At 35.3% G+C, this 17,460-nt stretch overlaps 1 long non-coding RNA gene across 1 annotated transcript in view; it reads left to right on the forward strand.

Annotated features, from left to right (window-relative positions):
* Window positions 1–277: 277 nt before the first annotated feature.
* The window catches only part of LOC115294784, a 48,000-nt gene continuing 30,817 nt past the window's right edge, over window positions 278–17,460 (forward strand). Inside the window, exons 1-2 of the long non-coding RNA XR_003910133.1 lie at window positions 278–314; window positions 5,431–5,566. This is a non-coding gene — a long non-coding RNA (uncharacterized LOC115294784). The remainder of the gene's footprint in view (window positions 315–5,430; window positions 5,567–17,460) is intronic.

Here is a 17,460-nt window from a genome sequence, read left to right on the forward strand (position 1 = left end):
TCTTGTTTTCACAACGTCACAATGTATTTCTTGAAAAGCAGTCCAAGATAATGATGCAGAAACACCCTGAACTTATCTCCTCTCAAGGATACACCAAGTCTCTACCTACCTATGGAGCAGGTCCTCTAGGGAAGAGTTGGGGGCTTATTAAACAGCTTTGCACAATAAACAATAAAGAGACCACACAGAGAAGGGTGGGGCAGAGACCTGGTAACTATGGGAGCTTCCCCCCAATGTGGCAACATGCAGCAGGGAGAGATATCTCTGAGGGCTGCACGCAGGCTCTTCTGTGCTCAGGCACTGTGAGAAAACAGGTGAGAAAAGAGGCAACTAGAGCATAAGTAAAGGAAATCCACTTACTAACCCTAGAGGGTCTTCAAAGATGCAAGAAACTATGGGAGGGGAACTCTATCCAGGGCCAGAGGCACTATGGAATGCTATTTTTTAGACTCCTCCTCTACCTTGATAGTGCATGTGGGGGAAAGGTCCGGGTGCTCTAGCTGACCTTGTGGAGATAACCTCAGCTTGACCCAGGCCCTGCTCACCTGCAGATTCACTCATCCTGTCAAGGTGACCCCTAAATGCCACACTGCAGGACTGCTCTGGCCTGTACTTTCTCCAGCTCCAGCTTTCCTGACAACGTGGCCCCAACACAACACACCTATGACGCCATGGGTCTGTCTGTACCTGCTCTGGTTCCAGCCAGCCTGCCAAGGCCATCAGACACACACAGTCTACACAGGGGATGTTGCTCACAAGGCCATTCCTTGAAAACCAGAGAGGTAGATGTCCCATCTAATTTATAGAAGCAAACAGAAAGTCAAACACAATGAGGAAACATAAGAATATGTTCAAAATGAAAGAATAAGATAAACTCCCGTCAGTTGGGGGTGGGAGGTGGAGGGGGAAGACCTAATGAAATGAAGGAAAAAGAGTTTAAAGTAATGGTCATTAAGAGGCTTGCCAAAATCAGGAGAAGATGGAACCAAACAGTGACAACTGCAACAGAGATAAAAGATAGAAAAAGAACCAGAGATGAAATATATATTTATGTGTGTATGTGTATATATGTGTGTATATATATATATTGTAATATATATATTGTAATACAATTCATAATGAAAAATACTCTGTAGGGAATCTTCAGCAAGCTAGATGATACAAAAGAATAGTTCATCAATTTGGAAGACAGAGAAGTAGAAATCATTCAATAAGAACAGCTAAGGAAAGAAAAAAGCATTTATACAAACTAAAGATAGTTTAAGAGACCTCTGGAACAACTTCAAGGGTACTAATAGTCACATTATAGGGGTTTCAGAAGAAGAAGATAAAAGGGTAGAAAGCTTATTTGTAGAAATAATGGCTCAAAACTCACCTAGCCAGGGGAAGGAATCAGATCAATTCCAAAAAGCATAAAGAGTCTCAAACAAGATGAACCCAAAGAGAACCACACCAAGACATATTATAATTAAAGTGGCAAAAGTTAATGAATTTAAAAAAGAGAGTCTCGTGGCACCTGGGTGGCTCCGTCAGTTGAGTGTCTGACTCCTGGTTTTAGCTCAGGTCATGATCTCACTGTTGTGAGATCAAGCCTTGTACTGGGCTCCATGCTGACCAGAGCCTGCGTGGGATTCTCTCTCTCTCTCTCTCTCTCTCTCTCTCTCTCTCTCTCTCTCTCTCTCTCTCTATGTCTCTAAATAAATAAGTAAACTTAAAAAAAAGAGAGAATCTTAAAAGGACAAGAGAAAAACAATAGTCACAAGGAAACCTCTATAAGACTATGAGCTAATTTTTCACCACAAATTTTGTTGTGCAGAAGGGAGTGGCAGGATCATAGTCTGAACAACTGCTTTATTGCTGATGGCATTTATTTGTCCTAATGATTTGAGAAGCATCAGTTATGAGGAGGAATTCCTCATCAGCAACCAATCTTCTGTGGTTCTACTTAGCACTAAATGGCATGATGTTACTAAAAACCAAGAGTAAAAGACCAATTGCTAGAAATTATACATGTAGATCTTACTATATTGTCTTGTATATTTTTAATGAGAACGCTTTCAAACCAAACCTTAGTTATAGAAGACTTGTATTCTAGTCTTTCCTACTACTTAATGACTGTGGCATACTAATCAAGTCACATACACACACACACACACACACACACACACACAGACACACACACACACAAATGGTTTAAAAATTCCCAGATGGGTTAAGTTTATGTTTATTTAAATGTGTTTAGTGTTTATTTATTTTTGAGAGAGAGACAGAGCGTGAGCAGGAGAGGAACAGAGAGAGAGGGAGACAAGAATCTGAAGTAGGCCCCAGGCTCCAAGCTGCATCAGCACAGAGCCCGATGCAGGGCTCCAATTCACAAACCGTGTGATCATGACCTGAGCTGAAGTTAGAAGATTAACAAACAGAGCCACCCAGGCACCCCAAGTTTACGTCTATTTTAAATTAAATTTATAAGACAGATGTGAAGACCTACGAATGAAATAAAAAAGATGTGATAATAAGATTAACCAAGAGCTATTATTTTTATAATAATGATAAATACACAAAATATGTATATATAGCATTAATAAAATATTCTTTATTGATTTGAAAAGGCCTTTTTAAAATTACGGTTGCACACGGTCTTTACTAGTACATTTCATAAGGGAATAGTCAAGTTTGAGATCAAAAGTATATTTGCTGGGGAGTCGCTTAACATGCCAGCTTTTATACACACAAATGTGGAAACCTCGAAACGCATGCAACAGACTGTGCTTTTATGCCTGGAAGCGTCATTTGAAGCACGTCTAGTCATGCAAAGCTCCGGCAAGAAGTGGCTTTCAGTGGCTATGCGGACGCACTGATAATGTCACTCTCAAAGACCCAGTCGATGACAATCTCCTAGTTTGGAACATGGGTTATCAATATGCCTATAAATCTCAGAAATGTGCCTCCTTTCTAGAAATTAAACACTGGCTAGGGAGAATCATGTTACATCAATGAAGGTGAATCGGTAAAGCAACAGGGTCTAGGTTAAGGATCTCAGCTTTCTGCAAGTACCTCTCCATCGGAGAGCTTTCAGTCCTCTGACACAAGCACATCTAGCTTAGTGGTAGGATTTTGAGAAAGATGTACTAAATTTGTTGTAAATTAAAGTTTTAAAACCGGGAGAGGGGTGCCTGGGTGGCTCGGTCGGTTAAGCGCTGGCTTTAGCTCAGGTCATGATCTCTGGTTCCTGTGTTCAAGCCCTCCGTCAGGCTCTGTGCTGACAGCTAGCTCAGACCCTGGAGCCTGCTTTGGATTCTGTGTCTCCCTCTCTCTCTGACCCTCCCCTGCTCATGCTATCTCTCTCTGACTCTCAAAAAATAAATTAAAAAACATTAAAAAAATTTTAATAAAAAAATAAAACCTGGGAGAACAAGCATGAATGAGCTCTCACACCAATGGCCTCAAGTTTAGATTCCAGGTCTCTTACCTCCTATGGGGAAAGGTATTAACCTCAGGCTAGACTTCAGAGATCTGTCTGCATTTAGAAACAATCCATTGTACAGGGATGAGCAATCAAAGCTCTTGTCAAAACACAAAGTCCCATCAGTAAAACAAACAAACAAATAAAGTAAAATATCAAATGATTTTGAATCCCTAAACTGAGGAGTAGTTCACACCAGTTTTACGTTCTGGAGTTTATAAGTAACCATGTTACTATTATTTCCTTACGTATGATACTATGTAACTTGCTGTCAAAATAAATAAGGTGGAGAGACACAAAACCTCCTCAGATGCCCAGGGCTAACACGGAATTTGTGAAGATTCAACATTTTTCCTGTTTTCTCATTTAGAATATCAACAACCAAAAGTTGCTTTTTCTGGTAAGGAAGATAATAAGAGCCCTGGATTTTAGATATATTTTTCCATTTCTCTCCTCTATGTAACAATGCTACTACAAAGGAACATGATAAACATTAATTTCTTTTAAAAATTAAATATAATTATTTCTAAAGATGTTATTTTTAAGTAATCTCTACACCCCATGTGGGGCTTAAACTCATTACCCCAATATCAAGCTGTACTGATTGAGCCAGTTGGGCACCCCCAAAATAAAATTTATTTATTTATTTTCTAAAATTGTTTTAATGTTTATTTATTTATGTTAGAGAGAGAGAGAAAGGTGCAAACAGAGAAGGGTCAGAGAGAGGAAGACACAGAATCCAAAACAGGCTCCAGGCTCTGAGGGGTCAGTACAGAGCCTGACACAGGGCTTGAACTCATAGACCAGAAGACTGCGACATGAGCCAAAGTCTGACACTTAACCAACTGAGCCACCCATGCAACCCCATAAAATTGATTTCTAAATATTGTTACCTAAAAAATAAAAATGGTTCTCTAAGAAAGTCTAAATTTCTGTTGAGAAAAAAATTAAAAAAGAATGTCTGCGTTCCTATTGCAACTTCAGAGGCAAAAATATACCTGGTCAGTAAGGTAGATTCTAGAGTCCATAATTAAATGAATAAAGGATTATTAATAGCAAATAATAAATGAATAATGTATTTTTAGTGCCATAACATCCTGTCTTTCAAGCTTAACCACAATGAGATTTTGAATTAACAGACTTTCCCACTTTGTTTCTACTATGTATATTTAAATGTATAGAAATACTGAAGAGATTTGCTATATTTAAAGATGTGTCCAAAGAAATAATTCTTTAATTCATGAACATAGGTAACCCTGAATGACTTCTAAAGTTCTTAACAACGTTTGCTGGAAAGATGATAAAATAACTCTAATTCAAGCATCTTAAGAAAACATTGAAAACTTCGAAACAATTTGTAGAATTCCCATGTCTATGAGCACTCTAAAGCGAAGAATCCTCTTCCTGAGTATTTGATTATTCTTTCTCCTCCTTTATTAAAGCTTATGAAGACACAGGAAATGATTTTTTAAATTCAGACATAATTTCCTCATTTTTTCCAGTACTGTACTAGTCATTTGAGATAAAGATGAGGATATGTCATGTAAAATAATTTCAGAAAAACTTCATACTCTAGGTTAGAGGAAAAAAAAATAATACATACACAATTGCTACAGAACAAAAGTATTGCTAAAGTTTCGCTGCGGATTCTCAGAGCTGATCTGACAGCTCTCTGCCTCTGAGAGAACTAAGCTGAAGGAATTTTAAATCTGACATGGGTACTTTGTCAATAATAACTTCAAATTTCCTAATTTCCCACTAGATGCATCCAACCATCATAGAATCAACTTCAGTGCTCAGTTTGAGTAGCTGTTATACAAATTAAATGATCACAACAGCAGATATGTGAGGCCAGGTGATACTGTTTGGACTAGAATTCTTCAGCCTCGCCTAAGTTCAAATAAGCCATTTTATGCTTTGCATTTAATAAGGAAAATATGTGTCTCCTATTATTCCTATTTCAGTGATAAGCAAATTCATTTACGATATATGGTAAGAGTGATGAACTGATAAGAAATGAGAAAAAAGGAGATGAAAAAAGAAAGGCAACGAAGAGTAGGAAAATGGAGAAATACACGTGGATGTTAGAGAGATCATGAGGTTAGTGACTTTGCCCTCCATTTGTAAATCACTCCTCTTGCAAACCGCTTTTGCAATTTGCACAAAACACAGATTTACAAGCTAGCCACGGATATAGCTCATGGGTGACAAAGTAGCATCTATTCTGTAAAATGCTTACACATTGCCTCCAAATTGCTTTTATTTGCAACTACGTAAAAAGTCCCTTTCTTGCATAAGGATGGCTGTTGGTAGCAAGAGGGCTGCACAACAGATACCTAAACTAAGTATTTTGCTTCACATTTGAATGAAATGTATCTATTTATTCCGCTAGAGATTCTTGTTACAAGAGCTCAAATCAATGAGTAAAGATAAATAACATACTCAACAGAATACATTATTTTGGCTCACTTGCATTTTACTTTGCAAAGATTTGTGTTGTGTTTCTTTAGCTCTGTCAAATTAAAAAATTTAGTCTGCAATAATTATAATTAATAGCCTTAAAAAAACTGAAATCTATGTGACATATGCATCATAGAATTTCATTTTTAAGCCAAACTAAAACAGTTTCAAATATTATTTTCTTCTTGTTTAAATAATACATGTTTATCATTCTGTTGTATTTTCCTACAATATTAAACAAAATATCTAAGGAACACTCGTATGGCTTAGTCTGTTAAGCATCCGACTCAGCTTAGGTCATGCTCTCTCAAATCATGAGTTCCAGCCCCATGACAGGCTCTATACTGACAGTGCAGAGCATGCATGGGATTCTCTCTCTCTTTCCTTTTTTCTTTCCCTGCCCCTGCCCCTCCCCAACTTGGGCTGTGGGCTGGCTCTCTCTCTCTCTCTCTCTCTCAAAATAAATAAGTAAACTTAACAAACAATACAAAACCCAAAGTATCTAAATATAGCTGAAACTCCAAATTAGCTGCCATCCTTTATCATTGGCCGAGCCTCTAGTTTAATACAAGGATAATCTGAATATATATTTCTTTCAAAGCAACTACTTGTTGAAGATGACATATATAAGAAAAGTTAGAACACATATATTAAAAAGCACAAGGAGAGGAAAAACAGTGTATCTGTGAGATGGAGGCCTTTAGTTGAGAAAGAATAACAAAATAATCTTTTCTTTATCATCTAGTAAATGCTTATTTCAATTCAATGCAATGAAATTATTCAAATATAACTTACAGATATTTCAAAGAAATGTTTTCCTTTACTATTTTCTTTCCCCTACTACTTTGCTTAATAACTTGTTTAATAACCAAAGATAAAATGAAAATAAATACATATTCATCAAAATTATTTTGACAAGTGCCTGGGTGGCTCAGTTGGCTAAGTGTCTGACTTCAGCTCAGGTCATGATTCCACAATTCGTGAGTTTGAGCCCTGTGCCAGACTCCATGCTGACAGCTCAGAGCTTGGAGCCTGCTTCAGATTCTCTGTCTGTCACTCTCTCTGCCCCTCCTCTTCTCATGCTCTCACTCTCTCTCTCTCTCTCTCTCTCTCTCTCTCTCTCTCTCTCAAAAATAAATAAACATTAAAAAGTTATTTTAAATGTAAATGTACTGAATGCTCCAATCAAAAGACATGTAATAACAAAATAGATTTAAAAAATAAGACTCATATTATGCTGCCTACAAGAGACTCATTTTAAAACTAAAAACACCTACAGATTGAGAGGGGATAGATAAACATCACACAAATGGAAGTCAAAAGAAAGCCATAGTAGCATTGCTTAGATCAGACAAACTAGACTTAAAAACAAAGACTGTAACAAGATACAATAGTACATTATATAATATAGAGGACATCCAAGAAGAGCATAATAACACATATAAATATTTATTTACCCAATATGGAAGCATCCAAATATATATAAAACAGTTAATAACAAACATAAAGGAAACAACTGATAATAATACAATAATAGCAGGGAATTTAATACCCCAATTATATCAATGGACAGATCATCTAAACAGAAAACAAATAATGAAACAAAGACTTTGAATAACACACTGGAACAGATAGATTTAAATGATATATTCAGAACATTCCATCCCCAAACAGCAGAATACATAGTATTTTCAAATGGGCATGGAATATTCTCCAGAAGAGATCACATAATAGCCCACAAAACAAGCCTCCATAATCCAAGAAGATCAAAGTCATACTATCCATCTTTTCTGATCACACCACTATGAAACTAGAAAGCAACCATAAGAAAAAAATCAGAGAAGGCCACCAATACATGGAGGTTAAATAACCTGCTACTATTAATGAATGGGTCAACCAGGAAAGAAAGAAAGAAAGAAAGAAAGAAAGAAAGAAAGAAAGAAAGAAAGAAAGAAAGAAAGAAAGAAAGAAGGAAGGAAAGGAGGGAGGTAGGGAAAAAAGGAAGAAAGAAAGAAAGGAAAAAGGAAGGAAAGAGGGAAGAAAGAAAGAAAAGGAAGGAAGGAAGGAAGGAAGAAAGAAAGAAAGAAAGAAAGAAAGAAAGAAAGAAAGAAAGAAAAGCAAGCAAGAAAGAAAAGAATACATATATTGTAGTATAGAGGTGGAATTTAAGGAAAGGTATTAAGCAGGCTGTGTTTTAGCTTATGGGCAAGTAATAAATTGTATCATGTATCTTGAATATATCATAGATAAGCTGCTATATAATGATCGCCACTTCAGATAGCTGTGAAATTAGGTGATTAACTAGTTGTTACTTAACCTTCTAATTTCTGTATAAGTCTAATTACATGAAATAGAAGTTGGGGTTCTGATTTTTTACCTTGCTTTTCTGTTTGGAGTGTAATTGTAACTACCGTAGTGTAAATAATGGAAAATAATTGCATATTTTAAAAAAATAAATAAATAAACAGGAAAAAAACATTAAAATACTATTTAAAAAAAAGGAAACAATGAAAATGAAAACACAATGATCTAAAACATTTGGGATGCAGCCAAAGTGGTTCTAAGACAAAAGTTTATAGCAATATCGGCCTACCTCAAGAGGCAAGAAAAATCTAAAATAAATAATCTAACCTTACACCTAAGGAAGCTACAAAAAGAATAGTAAATGAATCACACAATGAGTAGAATTAAGGAAATAATATATGTTAGAGTAGAAACACATGACATAGAAGCCAAGGAAAATAATTAAATGAGATGAATGAACCCAGGAGCTTTTTTTGGGAGGGCATCAATAAATTTGATTAACTTCCAGCCAGCCATATTAAGAAAAATTGTAAAAAGCACTCAAATAAATTGAATCACAAATAGGAGAAGAGAAATAACAACAAACACCATGGAAATACAATCATAAGAAATGTGAAAAATTATATGCCAACAAACTAGACAACCTAGAAAAAAATGGATGAATTCCTAGAAACATAAACTATCAAAATTGGAAGAGAAAAAAGATAGAAAATTTGAACAGAGCAATAATCAGCAAAGAATTTGAATCAGGAGAGACTCTTGAATACTGAAAACAAACTGAGGGCTGAAGAGGGAGGAGGAAAGGGGATGGGGTGATGGTCATGGAGGGGGGCACTTGTGGGTAAGAGCACAGGGTGTTGTATGGGAACCAACTTAGCAATAAACTATTAATAAAAAGAAAAAAAGCGAAAAAATTGGTAAAAAAATCCCAAGAAACCAAAGTCCAAGACTACACAACTTCACAGAATAATTCTATTAAACACTTAAAGAAGAGTTAATAATTTTTCTCAAACTATTCCAAAAAATAGAGGAGAGAGGAAAACTTCCAAATTCATTCTGTGAGACCAATATTACCCTGATACCAAAACCAAATAAAGACATCAATAAAAAAGAAAACTACAGGCCAATGTCACTGATGAATATAGATACAAAAATCCTCAGCAAAATACTAGCAAACCAAATTCAACAATACACTAAAGAAATAATTCACCCTGATCAACTGGGTTACAAGTGTGGTTCAATATTTGCAAGCCAATCAATACGATATATCACATCAATAGAAAGAATAAAAACCATATAATCATTTCAGTAGATGCAGAAAAAGATTTGAAAATGTAAAACAACCATTCATGATAAAAGCTATCAACATAATAGGTTTAGAGGGAACACACCTCAACATAATAAAGGCCATATATACAGAAACCCACATTTAGTAACATTCCTAATTGAATAATACTCAGAGGTTTCCTCTATGGTCAGAAACAAGACATGTTTGTCCATTCTCATGACTTTTATTCAACATAGTACTGGAAATCCTAGCCACAGCAATAAGAAAGCAAAAATAAATAAAAAGCACCCAAACTGACAAGGAAGAAATAAAACTTTCCCTATTTACAGATGACATGACACTATATATAGAAAACCCAAATGCTTCATCAAAAAGCTGTTAGAATTGATAAATTCAGTAAAGTCACAGAATACAAAATCAATATATAGAAATCTGTTGCAATTCTCTACACCAATAGTGAAGAAGCAGAAGGAGAAATCAAGCAACTGATCTCATTTACCATTGCACCCAAACCATAGGATACCTAGAAAGAAACCCAGCCAAAGAGGTGAAAAACCTGTAGTCTGAACACTATAAAACACTGAAGAAAGAAATCAAAGATGACACAATGGATGGAAAGACATTCCATGCTCATGGATTGGAACAACAGATATTGCTAAAAGTGTTTATACTACCCAAAGCAATCCACACATTTTTTAAATGTTTATTTATTTGTTTTGAGAGAGAGAGACAGAGACAGAAGGAGACAGGAAATCCCAAGCAGGCTCTGCATTGTCTGCACAGAGCCCAACACAGGACTTGAACTTACGAACTGTGAGATCATGACCAGAGCCAAAATCCAGAGTTGGACACTTAACTGGCTGAGCTGTCCAGGCGCCCCAGCAATCTACACATTTAATGCAATCCATATCAAAATACCAACAGCATTTTCCACAGAACTGAATCAAACAATCCTAAAATTTGTACGGAACCAAAAAGATCCCAAATAGCAAGAGCAAACTTTGGTGGGGGGCAGGGGGAAGCAAAGCTGGAGGGTTCACAATTCCAGACTTCAAGTTATATTACAAAGCTGTAACAATCAAAACAGTATGGTACTGGCACGAAAATAGACACACCGATCAATAGAACAGAAGAGAAAACTGAGAATTAAACCCACAACCATATGATCAATTAATATTCAACAAAATAGAAAAGAATATTTACTGGGAAATAGACGTTCTCCTCAACAAACCGTGTTGGAAAAACTGGACAGCTACGTGCAAAAGAAAGAAACTGGACCGTTTCCTTACATCATTTACAAATGTAGATTCAAATTAGATTACAGACCACAATGTGAGAGCTGAACCCATAAAACTCTTAGGAGAGTACACAGGCTGTGAGTTCTTTGAAAACAGCCATAGCAATTTCTTTCTAGATTATGTCTCCGGAGACAAGGGAAACAAAAGCAAAAATAAACTATTAAGACTTCACTAAGAGACAAAGGTTTTTTTCGGAACAGGCAAGGAAATAATTAACAAAACTAAATGGCAAACAACAGAATGGGGAAAGATATTTGCAAATGACATATCCAATAAAGGGCAGTATTAAAAATATAAAGAATTTATAAAATTCAACACCCAAAAAACCCCAAATAATGCAATTTTAAAATGGGCAGAAGACATGAACAGACATTTCTCCAAAGAAGACATATCAATGGTAAACAAACACATGCAAAGGTAGTGAAAATCAAAACTACAATGAGATATCACTTCGCACCTGTCAGAATGACTAAAATCAAAAACACAACAAACAATATGTACAAACATGCTTGTACACTGTTTGTGTTAAGGCAAACTGGTGTAGCCACTGTGGAAAACAGTACGGAGTTTCCTCACAAAGTTAAACGTAGATCTACTCTATGACCCGGCAATTGCATTGCTGAGTATTTGCCCAAGGAACACAAAAATACAAATTCAAAGAGATATATGAACCCTGATGTTTATAGCAACACTATCTACAATTATGTAAACAGCCAAATGAAAGGATAAAGAAGATCTGGTGTGTGTGTGTGTGTGTGTGTGTGTGTGTGTGTGTGTGTGTGATGGATTTCTATTCAGCCTTGAAAAAGAATAAAATCTTTCCATTTGCAATGACATGTTTGGAGCTAGAGAGTTTAATGCTAATCAAAATAAGCCAGTCAGAGAAAGACAAATATCATATGATTTCACTCATATGTGGAAATTAAGGAGCAAAACAAATGAGCAAAGGAAAAAGAGAGAGAGAGAGAGAGAGAGAGGCAAACCAAGACTATACAGAACAAATTGATGGTTACCACAGGAGAGGTGGGTGGGGGATGGATTAAATAGGGGATGGATATTATGGAGGGTACTTGTGATGAGTGCCAGGTGCAGGTTGGAAGTGCTAAATCACTGTATCTTACATCTGAAGCCGATATAACACTGTATGTCAACTGGAATTTAAAAAAACTTAAAAAAGAGGTGAAATGCAAAAAGGAAAGGAAATTGAGTATTTAAAAATATTATTTGTATAAATAATATGTATAAATAATATTCTTAAGGGATACTTATTTATGGTATGTAAAAATTTAAGGGAAAAACATGACAAATAGAGAGGTCAGAAATTTTAATTATTTCAACTTGAGATAACATTCTCTGCAAACCCTTGGACTTTTTTCATATCCTCTACTGTATTACTGATATATACAGTATGTGCATTTCCCGTAAGTTTCATTACGGGGATGCTAAGTCTGTATTTGATTCGGAATCTTAAAATTCCTTCCTTTATTCCTTCTTTGACTGGCTTACTTGTCAAAAAAGGTGTTGTGTTTGTCTCTCTGCTTCTTCTCTTTTCTTTTCCCAGAAGGACCTACTGGTGGTTTATTTCCTCTCTTTATTTAGAGATGGAAAATAACAGTCTCTTATTTTCATGCTTGAATGACAACTTACCTGAATGAGCAGGTCTTGAGTAACACTTTACCTTTTATGCCCTTCAGGACTCTGTACTCTTGTGCTGTTAGCGTTTGTCATTGAACCTCTGTGGGCAAGCCTTAACTTCCTCCTCAGACAAACCTTTTCTTCCCTATAATACTAAGTTCCTCAAATTCAATGACATCATCAGACTATTTCTTGGGACAGTTTGTTCCTCAACTGTTGTTTCTGGAACACTGTGTATTCCATTGTTCTGCAGATATATTTAAAGCTTTATATCTGGACAAATTTCATCCATTTGGATGAATAATTTTTGTTAATTCTATTAGGTTTTCTACATCACAGATGACAGTAATTCTCATGTTGGAACATCTTTGTTCTCTTCATCTATTGTGATTCATCTAATCGCTTTGATCTTGGTCTTTTTCCTCTGTATTTACATCATTTTAATAGGTCTTTTCTCCACTGTGTCAGCGATTCCTTACGCAACTGCATCTGCTCTATTTTGTGCTAGCTAGCATACATTTGTTTTTCTGCACTGTAGTAATTTTGTTCCTTGATTTGTTTCTCCAGCTCTCCAATCTCCATTTTTATCTTACTTACCATCAGGTCTTTACACTGTTGTTTCATAAATTAATGCTCTTAGTAAGTACTTACAAGTCATTTGTGCCCCCATTTTCTTCTATTCATTTGATGATTCAGTTTTGGCTAAGACAGGCCCTTGTCCTTAGCAAATTATGTTCTTTAATTTACTCATTTTAATGTTTACATTTGTTGTCAAACGTCTTCTTTTCATATTGCTAACATGCTGTTTTTTCATAGAATTTGGCATAATTCACCTTGTCTTCCTACTCTCTTACCTAAATTTTACTTTGCCCTCTGAAAATACTGCGTGTTGACTTGTGTTGTTAATCGAGTGTGTCAGGGAAAGGGGGGATGGCCAGCTGGGTTCTGGCTTTCTCGACAGAACTGGTTCCTAATGTACCATATAGTATTTGAAGTCTTTAAAATAGTATTTTACTTAATTTTTTAATGTTTCTTTTTTTGAGGGGAATTTAAAATAGCACCTTGAAACATTAACGTCACAGAAATTGCATGGCAGTCTTGCTAATGTGCAAAGTCGACTATGATTCATTGTTTGTTATAAGCTTTTAGGGGATACCGGTGTGCCTAGTCTGATAATTTTGAGTAGCAAAGATCTAAAAGGATTCATCACACCCAACAAAGGCAAAATCACATTCCATCAGCAAGATATTTTTTTAATCCAATGTATTTCCCAACTGATTAAACATTCCTGGAGCTGATACTTTCTCAGAAAATATCAGTGTCATGCGGCATCTCTGACACTGCATCTCAGCCACAACATTTCATTCTCTGCTAGCATGAGATGGAAAAGACAAAAATATCCTCTGTGGCAGATTTTCAACAATTTGGTGTCATTTGTGAGAATTCTCAAGTGCTTTTGTTTTTTGTTTTGTTTTTAAAATTTTTAAATGTTTTTTATTTAGTTTTGAGAGGCAGAGAGAGACAGTGTGAGCAGGGGAGAGTCAGAGAGAGAAGGAGTCACAGGATCTGAAGACAGGCTCCAGGCTCTGAGCTGTCAGCACAGAGCCCAACGTGGAACTGGAACCCACGAACCGAACCGTGAGGTCATGACCTGAGCTGAAGCCAGCTGCTTAACTGACTGAGCCACTGAGGAACCCCAATGTTTTTGTTGTTTGAGAATGCTTAAGGTTAACACATAATTCTAATATTTCATTTTGGGGAGAGAGCTGGGGAAGGATGGTTCAGTTTTCCTTAATTTTGTTTCGGATCTTGCTCTCCTTCTTAAAAGTTTAAAACATGAGGAGTTCCTGGGTGAGTCAGTAGGTTGAGCATCTGACTTTGGCTCAGGCCATGACCTCGTGATCTGTGAGTTTGAGTCCTGCATCCAGCTTGCTCTGATATCTCAGAGCCCAGAGCCTGCTTTAAATTCTGAATCTCCCTCTTTTTCTGCCCCTCCCCTTCTCCTGCTCTTTCTCTTTCTCTCAAAAATAAGTAAAACATTTAAAAATTAAAAAAAATATATATACATATATAGCATGAAATTGTGACAGTCTCTTTGTATGTTATATTTCAAATCCTAAATTCTACATTATTGATTTTGTCAGATAATCTTATCAAGTATGAGGAGAACAAGTTTCAGTGAATAAATTCAATTTTAAAATTGCTATTGAAGGGGTACCTGGGTGGCTCAGTTGGTTGAGTATCTGATTTTGGCTCAGGTCATGATTTTAAAGTATCTGAGTTCAAGTCCTGTATCTGGCTCTCTGCTGTCAGTGTGGAGCCCTCTTCAGATCCTCTGTTACCCTCTCTCTGCCCCTACCTCTCTTTCTCTCTCTCTCTCTCAAAAATAAAAATATTTTTAAAATGGTTTAAAACTCTTACTGATAATTAAAATTATTCTTTTTGAATTGTTTTAAGTTTATTTATTTATTTTCTAAAGAGGCAGAGACGGTATGTGGTGGTGGGGCAGATTGAGAGGGAGAGAGAATCCCAAGAAGGCTCCCCACTGCCAGCACACAGTGATGTGGGTCTTGGATTCATGAAACCCACGAAGTCATGACTTGAGTGGAAACCAAAAATCAGAGACTTACCTGATTGAGCCACCCAGGTGCCCCCAAATTATTTTTACAGTACCTCCCCTACTCATTTTCTCTCTCTCAAAAAACTTTAAAAACTGTTTAAAATTCCTATTGAAAATTAATTTTTAAAAAAATTTCCCTCCCATGCTCATGGTCTCTTTCAAAAATAAAAATGTTTTAAATAATAATTTAAAATTCTCATTGAAATTTAAAATTCATTTAATGTCCTTCCCTGTTCATGCTTTGTCTCAAAGATTAAAATATTTTTAAAAGTGGGCTTAAAATTCCTATTGAAAATTAAACTTACTTCAAGGTCTTTTAATGCATCGTTTGGTCATGACTACATATACAGTTGAATATTTAACTAGCATCGTATAATAAATATAATTTTTTTTACTTAAAATAGGTATTCATGATCTTTCTAGAATACTTTATATTATAATTTATTCTTTCTAATGGCTTAGTAGTTTTCCACTTGTTGAATTTACCATCCCTTTGATAGTCATTTAAGTCATTTCAATATTATCAAATGTAAATTATTCATTTTATATTTTAGAAAACATCAATTACTTTTAAAGAACCTTGGTCAAGCATATACAAATTATTTGATGTCATAATCTCTACTCTATTACTTTATAATAATGTTCTTCTAGTTTTCATTTTCAGCATAAATATGTGAATATCCATTTTCACACCTTTGTCAGAATTATATATCATTAATCTTTACCTTTTGATAATGCAATGGGTAAAAAATTGTATCTTCTGTTTTAGTTTACTTTCAATCAATTTGTAACGAGGTTTACAAGAATTTCATATGTTCACTGAAGATTTGGATTTTTGTTCTAAGAACTGTCTATTCAAAATATTTTACTAATATTGGTTGTGTTTCTTTTACTTAATTGATTTTTAGGAGATCATTTAAATCTTAAAATAGTAAACGCTTACCCCATTTATATGTATTATATTTTATTTATCAAATCTATTGAATGATATATCAATGTAACCAAATCCAATACTCAATCTTAAGGATCAACTAAATTAATAACTTAAAAATAGGTTGCTTCTTTCTCATAATATTCTTTCTGATAGGATCACACAAGGAACATTTTACCTAATTATATCACTCAATATAGGTTACTATAAGTTAAGCACCATACACTAATGTATGGCAGTATTGACAGCTTTTTAAAGAATTCATATAAATGATTATGTAATTCTAGGTTTTTTAAATATAAAGGCTATAGATTAGGACACATGACTTAAACTTACTAGGTGCAGTGTAGCTTTGCAGGCCATAAAATATCTTAGTTTTGTGCTCTCTAGTGTACTAATCAGCTTAGCTACCATAAGAAAATACTATAGACCTAGTGGCTTAAACAATAGACATTTATTTTCTCACAGTTCTGAAGGGTAGAAGATGCACTTAAGATGCTGGTAAATTCTGTTTCTGATGACAACCTTCCCCCATTTGCAGAGCTGTGTCATCACTTGGCTTTTCCTCTGCATCCACATGGAGATAGAGAGAGAGCACTTACCCATTGCCCTTCTCACAAGGACACAAATCTTACTGGATTAAGACCCCACCCTTATGTCCTCCTTTAACTTTAGTTACATCCTTAATGGCCTAGAAACATTTTCAGAAACATTTGAAAATATAAAATATTACCTTGAGTCAAACTAGTTTGAATTTCATGTGTGTGTATATTCATTGTATATAGTGAATTTTACTAATGAATTAGAAGCACTTCATGCAATATTAAAACCACCCTTTAAATTATTTGTTAAAAACGGTTCTTAAGCAGATGTGTTGAGATTTGCAAAGTGTCCCTTAAGGTTCAGCACGCCTTGCCTTACACAAGTGCTCACTGATCAATGGCGATAGAGGGACAAAAGAAAGCAAAATCTTCTTTTTTTTTTTCTATGTTTTTTTCCTTCCACAAATGAAAAGCATTTGTAAGACTATTCTTCGTGCTAGATCTCAACATATCAACACAATCATCACATATAAGCTGAAGCAAATGTTAAGAAGAGACTACACAAGAGGACATTTTTCATTGAAAACTACCTTACTATTCATTCTACAGTCAACTACTTTTGTAAAGTAGAAGGCAAAATGAGGAGAGCTATGTGTTTTACTAAAGATATAGGGAAAATGGATGCAGAAATATCAAAGGACATATTCCAAAGCAGGTCCTAACCCTCCTGAGATCGTGTTTCCAATTTAAATAAATAGAAGAAAATCGTTGCTCTATGAGAAAGTACGCATTTTATACCAATGATAAATTCTGAAAAGAATGATCATTCTTGAGAAAACATCAATCCATACATATTATTACTTATTCCCGCTAAAAAAGTATTTAGTAACATGACCTTGAATTTAATTAGTTTCTC

This window comes from Suricata suricatta, chromosome 6 (assembly GCF_006229205.1).
Source record: "Suricata suricatta isolate VVHF042 chromosome 6, meerkat_22Aug2017_6uvM2_HiC, whole genome shotgun sequence".
Lineage (NCBI taxonomy): Eukaryota > Metazoa > Chordata > Mammalia > Carnivora > Herpestidae > Suricata > Suricata suricatta.